Here is a 7,871-nt window from a genome sequence, read left to right as displayed (position 1 = left end):
CAGTCAGCCTGCTTGATGAGTTCAGGGGTTTTCATTTCTCACTGCAAAAACCTCTCCCTTACATGTACACATGGCAAACATGGCTTCCTGGAGGATAAACACTGTCTTTTATGTGATAACAACAAAGACGAAACAGGCTTTAGAAATGGCCGACACACACACACACACACACGCACGCACGCACGCACGCGCGCGCACACTTGGGCGGCTGGGTAAAGAGGTGTGTGCATCAGTGTGGTCTAGCAGCTGGGAAAAGCCTCCTCCTTGACCTTACTTGTCTGAAACCTGTTGCTGTGCCCCCCGAGACAGAGAGACACATGGAGCAGGGCATATGGTATAACGTAAATATCACTCCCTTGTTTATCACCTGATTCTAATTAACTATGATGTCATGTTTTCTTTATTCCTCTCTTGCTTTCCCTTTTTTTTTTTTTTTTTTTTTTTTTTTTAAACTCATTCGCTCGTGTTGTTGCTGTCCAGGTCCTGCGATTTTGCTCACCCCACCCCCCACCCCTCCACTGTTTTTCAATTTTTTGTCATGTCGTGGTAAAGTTCAGACAGATTCCAGAAATTAGCGGGATCAGACCTAGAGCAAGGTTATCACACAACACAGACACAGACACACACACAAACGTCCCTATGCCCAGGGCTGCAACAGTTGTAATTTGCTCATTGCATACATCACTTTCAACTCTCTGCCATCTGTTTCTGTATGTATGTGTGTGTGTGTGTGTGTGTGTGTGTGTGTGAGCGTAAGTTCATTTCCGAGTATGATGGAACCCACCAGAGTTGGTCTATCCTGCTGTGTTTATTACAAAAGGGTCCTTGATCCTCTTTTTGTGCTCAGGAATCCTCGGTGTCTCACACTCACGTCAAAACGTGAGTAAGTATGATGCATCAGGGGGATATTCAAATTTCCTTTCATCCTCCCAGGGCATCTAGTCCTTTGTTTATATGATTACTTGGGTGTTCTGTAAACGACATATCAAGTACAATTACTTTGAAATGTGTTCAAGAAACTGATCCACCCCCCACCTCCCCCTCTCCCTCCCTCATAAAGTTCAAGGGCTGGCATTCCTAAGCCAAGATGTCTTTATTATTTGGTGGTACTACTTCAGAGATCTACATATGTAAAACCTCCCATTTAAGTCCCTATTAGAGCATGAAGATCTGGATTCAAACTTAGATACAAATTCATCCACTTGTTCATTCAGAAAACTTGGAATCAAGTCTGCATATATATCACGAGTAGACCTCTTGGAATAGCTGGATGTATTTTTATTGCAACTTTAACATGACTTAATGTGCTCTTGCTTTTACCCGTAATACATAACAAGGCCAGACTTTAAAAGCGGGGCATTTATTCAAGACAGATGTTTCACACTGATTATCAACCCCAATGACATCTGAGTTAGTCTGTTCAGCGGCACCAAGCCACACATCGTTTCTCCCATTTCTACAGTGTGCCTAACATGTTTCTAAAAACTGTTTGCCAATGTCATTTTTTAGTGTTGTGCTTGGGTATGTTTGGTTAGTGTTTGGTTTGTTGAGGCATGTGGCGAGGCTCAGTATGCGGTTTCTGTTTTGACTACATCAGGATCTATCGGACCTGTGTCGGACCTCAAATGAAACATACACCATCGGCTTCACACGTTCACAGCTCCTCTGTTTGCTCAGAGAGTCTTGTGGCCGTGCGACCTGACCGCAGCAGCAGCTGTGAATATTTTACATCCCGGGGAGAGGGGGGAGAGAAAGCCAGGGAAGGGGGGAGAGAGAGAGAGAGTGAGAGAGATAGAGAGAGAGGGAGAGAGAGAGAGAGGAGGAGAGAGAGAGGTTGCGAGCTTTGAATCAGAGAAAGACGTGTGGGTTTGGAGGAGAGGTGAATAACTGAAAGAACTTCAGTCCTGGGGGCATTTACTAGCACTCCCCAGGGCGCATAGGTCGGCCCGCCTGGTTCGGGGGGTCGGGGGGTGGGGTATGTTTGCCTGACGAGGGCAGCCAGTTTGGCAATGAGATGCCAACAGGGCTTGAGAGGTAGGGGGTGACCTGACTGTTGGGAAGGAAAGAGCCCCCGGTCTCCTCACCACCGCCGAACCCCAAATCCCCCCCTTTCACCCCCCCCTCACCCCCTCTTCAACTTGGCTCGACCGGCTTAATACCTCCGATTCACCCCGACCCTGATCGGGGCGATAAAAGGAGTTGCCAGAAAATTTTGGGTTGGAGGGTGGGGGTGGGGGTGGGGGGTGGTTTAAAGAGGTATTTGCAGAGGTAAAGAGGGTTGGGGGGGCAAAGGGGCTTGGGGGCAATCATTGGAAGCAGACCAAGGGAGTTCCTGGAACCCAGGAGGTGAACCGGGAGTCCTCCTCCTCCTCTCATGTTCAGTACTTTTACTTAATTTTTTTTTTTTTCACCATTTAGTCCTCCACGGCCCAACTACCTGTCATTGTCCTTCTTATCCTCACTGACACATAACTACTTGACAACTTGCTTTAAAGTGGAGCTAATCAATATTTTGGATATTAACAATGCTGCAGATGACTGTGTAAAGCGAAATGGGCTTAGTTGTACTAAAAACCCCACAGAGAACTATCGTAAAACGTTTACCACACATTTACTCAATGGTTCAGTCTCACAGCTCTCACAAACACTGTTTTAGACAAATGCAAACAGCCACTACCACCAAAAAAAGCTCAGATAAAGCCACTGTCTGCTAACGACCTTGCCCATTATACAAAAGAGGCAGCAATTAGCTGCTGAAGAAAGTCAAACATTTAGCAGCTAAGGGGCCTGATATTTTCCTTAGAAGTTGGTGGAGACCAAAACTAAGCTAAAAGAAGAGTGAGCCATTACTTAGCCTGAGACATGACTCCAGTTGGATGGTAATGTTGATCGAGAACTGTTTGCTACCATATTAGCCGTAACAATTACATGTCTTATAGCTACGTGTCTGACAGCTTTTTTTAGAGTTCCTCTGCCCCCTACTGGCCAAAAATCATATAACAGTAAACCATTAAAGACATGAATCAAGGGGAGAATGTGAAAAACTTGTATAAAGCTCCAGAGGGAGCAGCACAAAGTCTGAAAAATTGCCTCAAATTATGTAATTTGAGTCAGTGTTTCTGGAGTCAGAAGACTTTAAGATTAAAAATGAAAAAAAAAAAAACAATATGCAGATTGCCACAAGTATCAGTGTTATGGCCGCAGCCTGAGCCCTGCATCCCCCCCCCATGTGCTTAATGTGTCAGGATGTTAATCAGGCTGCGCGGACTCCATGATTGGATGGGTCAGAGCAGTCGGTCGGCTTCTCCTATTGGTGCGGCAATGACTCCGCCAGTCCGACCCACAGCTGCAGCCATTCGAACGAGAAGAAGATGAAGAGTTTAAGAGCACGGCCTGCACGTTGTCAGACAGCTCGCCTCTGTACCTCTTTGTTATGAACTTTGCTTGTGATTTTGTCAAAGGTACCAATAACCATTAATGTGGACTGGGTTAGAACTAAACACTGATTGTGCATCACACCATTAGAAAAGTTGTTAGTCACATTAGGACCAGGGGTGCTGCTTTTTGTGTATTTTTTGGTTTGTCAGAATAAGCGTACTCGGGCTCCTTTGGTTCATTTTCCTTTTTAGTTAGAAATCGAGTTTGCAACTCTTTAATGATGAGTCCTCTTTTTGTTATATTTTGTTTTTGAGTTGACCAGCATCCGTTTTGCCCTGTTCCCCTACTTTAGTTGTCCTCTCACCTTGTTTGTACTTCAGTTTTTTTTTTTTTGTTTTTTTTTACCCTCCATGGTTACTTAATAAATTTTGCTTTACCTAAAACACCTGGTTTTATGTTGCTTCCCTTTTCCCCCTAACCGTGAACTGGGCCATAACAACGCATAGTGCGACATAGTGCAAAGAAAGATCCACATATAGATGTATATTAACAATTATAATAACATTAATACTAATAACGGTAGCAGTGGGTGTTGAGCAGGATCATGGGGCAGTAGGTGGTTTGCAATCACAGATCTAAACTCTACAGCTGTAGAAACAACAAGAGAGACGAAAAAAGCACGGAACGCTGGGAGACAAAAGATGCCGAGTTAATAACATGCATTAATGGGATATGGATGCATACAAATGGAAAGGGTGATGAGAGAAAGCCAGAGCCAGCCCTGACTAAAAGCTTCATCAAAAAGGAAAGTTTTAAGCCCTCTCTTAAACGTGGAGGGGGTATCTGCCTCCTGGACCCGAAATGGTTGATGGTTCCATAGGAGAGCCCTGCCAGTGTGCTTTTGGAGACTCCGGGAATCACAAGTAAGCCTGAATTCTGGGCGCACACCGTTCTAGCGAGTTGGTAACCACTGTCACATCAAGTAGTCCACCCCCCCCGCCCCTTGACACAAACACACACACTGCTGCTCTGCGTTTTCCATCTCCCCTTCTGTCCTGTTTCAGAGGCGACCTGTACCTGGAGCGCAGCCTTTAGCTCCAGCTCCATCTTCACATCTCCTGAGGGCTTCAAGTTTCCTGCAACAGGTGGCTCAAACATTTGCCTTGGCCTGCACTGAGGTGAGGCCTCTGTTTATCGATTCGGAAAGAGGGAGGAGAGTCGGGGAAGGGAGGGAAAGACAGAAATAAAGAGGAAAAAAATCTCCCTCTGATAAAGTTAAAGCGTGTCGGCAGGAGGGAGAAATATTCGGAAAAATCACTGTGACACAAGTGTTCTAAAATGTGAGTCACTCAAGTGGTGTGTGTTTAATCTTAATGCATTTGCTTCATGGAGATAGAAACAAGAATGTAAACATGTATTTTGTACTAATATTTTAGTCAAGGCTTTGATAAACCTATGAAACATTTTCCAGAGCCTGAGCCAGAGCAGGGCCAGAACCCCAAAATTAGTCTCTTGACGTCTTCCCTCCACCAATCGAATTTTTTTTTAATTTATTTTTTTAAACAAACTCTCATATCTGCCTCACTTAATTCATTTTGTTTCTCCTTTCTCTCCTCTGCTCTGCCTTACCTCTCCTCTCCTTTCCTCACATTTACTCCTCCACCCCCCTACTCTCTGGAGGAATATGCCTGCAGTCTAAATGAAAATATATTTGTTGTTTTTGTTGGCCTTCTCTCCTCTAACTCCACTGGCGTGATTTAGCCTTAGACCCTGGGTCGCTGGAAGCAGCTATGGCAGCAGAAAGCCTCTATTAGTCCTTGATCACTGGCTGCCTGACAGCGGAGTCAACATGCAGGGCATTAGGGCCTGACATGGGATCAAATAAAGGCTAATTTATTGGGTGCCTGTACATAGTAAAACCACATTAACCATTCCCTTTCCTGGTTTTGTTTTGTAATAATTAAATTAGCTGAAATGAATAAATGAACTGAGTAGATGAACATGAGGGGCAGTTATTTTTTACTGCAGAGCAAAAACATTTTTTTGTAATACATTTCTATAACATTTGACGGACAGACAACTGATTCAAATAGACATAGGATTGCAACATATCACAGTCTGCCAGGGGTGACTCTTGCATTATTATCATTCATTACTGGTATTAACATTAAAAACTATTTGACACTTGAGAGATTTTGGAGAGTTATGTGTTTTTTGTTAACATCATATTGATTTAACTTAGACAGCATGGCTGCCAACCTGACTTTTTTTTTTTGAAGGCATTTGCTGATTTAAAAAAAAAAAAAAAAAAACTGAGGAGGATTTTGGTTGAATGTCATGTTTACATTGCAGGGTACAGAGTTTGATACAAAGCACAAGAAGCTGTTATGATAGAGAATACCTTTACCATCTGCTATTGATTCATGTGTATTTTCATGTAGAAGAGTGTTATCAAAAAGATTAAAATCAGAGTATCACTCTCCCTAAGGGCTTCTTTAATTGCTCCGACCACCAAACTTGATGTGAAGGTGTTTGCAGCATGGATTAAATGCAGTTAGACATCACTGCTGTGAACCAAAACTACCACACACTCACAAAGTGATAATGGCAAGCTTATACAAGGTCACTGTATTTGTGGAGTGGTCTCTGTTCTTCATCATGTGCCACAGTCTCAAACAAAAGCACTTCATGATTCAAATTTTCTTTCCAAGGGCTAAACATGTTAGTGTCGCCAAAGAGGTTGTTTTCAGAACATTTATTAGTTAGCTCAAAAGTTACTAAACAGACTTAAATGAAAGACTTAAACTTAAACATTAGGAAAAACTGATTTTGGCGAGCATAGCGCCAACAGCACGTGATCATTTAAGAAGGTTTTATTCAAAACCCCTGAACTGTAATTGGGCCAGGATGCCGCAAGAGAAGACCTTGCCCCAGAAATTCCAACAAAATTGTCAAGGCTAAAACGTCTCTCCCAAGCTTTCGTGTTTACAACTGAGTGCAACAAAATTAAAGCCTTAGCCTGTCTGAAAATGTGCACCATCATTCTCATGTGCATCATCACGCATTTATGTTTCCTCTGGAAAATATTTCACTGTACTTTTATGCAGTTCCAAAACAATAACCTCTAAATATTTTACACTATAAAACTAGAGTTGTGCAGGCTTGGTGGAAATGTGTGTTCTGTGACGGCTTTCAAGTTCTTTCAAGCTTGTTTGTTCCGATTAGATTTTTTCCAATAACACATGTAGTTGTGAGAATTATAGCAACCCAAACAATTTTTCTGGTCAGATTCCTGGCAAATGTGAGTGGGTATGGCTGAGGGTTGTGTGTTATGTGTGGTGAGAGTGTGTAAAGTAAGAACAGTCTGAATGTGCTCAACACGAGGTAAGGTGGCAAAAGGAGTGAGTGGGTTTTTTTGTGGTAGTGTGGGGAGATTGCTGTGGTACAGGCCTACAAGAGGGTTGTGGCGGGAGTGTGCAATTTTAAGGGGGATTAGTGACTGTGTGTGTGTTTGTGTCTGTGTGTGTGCTGGAGCTGGCTTACTCTACATCAAATGGAGTTGGTCTTACAAAGTTTACAACTGTTTAATGGAAATATCTGAGAAAAGTGAGTTTTAAACATTCTGCGCTTTGTAACATGACTTTAGGCCATCTATTTTCATTTAACTTGCTTGCACAGGCCGAACATTCAGTCTTGTCTTTTTCAGAAATTCCCCCATCCACTTTTCCTCGGCATCCTGAACAAATGCTTTTGCTGTCTTGGTGCCTCATTTATAAAACTGTGCATAGGGTCCACACCAAAAATGTGAACACAACAATCAGATTGGAAAAAATTGTGTGCACACACACTATGCAAATTTCACTTTATAAATCACAATTAACTTGAAAATGTGTGCACTTTGGCGAGCCTCATATTCTGCCCAAAACACTGCCCCAATTAACCATGAACTCAAGAATACCGATATCGCTCCTGTAAAGAATGGAGGCAGTGTGTCAAACAAAACAAAGCTTTCGATGCTGAGGGCTGCAGCAGCTGTTCAAGCAACAAACAGGAAAAATCCCCGAAATTAAACAAAGTGGTCAGACATGGAGGTGGATGCCTTAAACACTTTAAAGAAGTTAGAGTGTGTCGGGCACCTCCACAACGTCTCCAGTGCGCTCTGAACGCCTGGTGCCCCTGACAGCACGGTCATGTCTTCACTGAAGCTATTCAGTACAAAAAAAACTACTGAAAACTATTTCAAATTGTGGGAAATTTGATGCAATTTAATCATTATTTCATCAGTTAATGTGGTTGAGATGAGAATAAATAAGGAAATTCAGAGACAATATTGCATCCTAGAATCATTCATGGCATTTCAGTTCCAAGCGGTGCCGAGTACAAGTATCATATGGCCCAGCGGTCTCCTCTGAGCTCTTAAGGGTTTGGGAATGTGGAGTCAGTGATGGGAACTCAGTAGTTTAATAATGAATCAGATGAGAATGGTTAAGAGT

Source organism: Seriola dumerili, unplaced genomic scaffold, assembly GCF_002260705.1.
Source record: "Seriola dumerili isolate Sdu_G_001 unplaced genomic scaffold, Sdu_1.0 BDQW01000442.1, whole genome shotgun sequence".
In the NCBI taxonomy this organism is placed as follows: Eukaryota; Metazoa; Chordata; class Actinopteri; order Carangiformes; family Carangidae; genus Seriola; species Seriola dumerili.
This window is presented reverse-complemented; position numbering follows the sequence as displayed.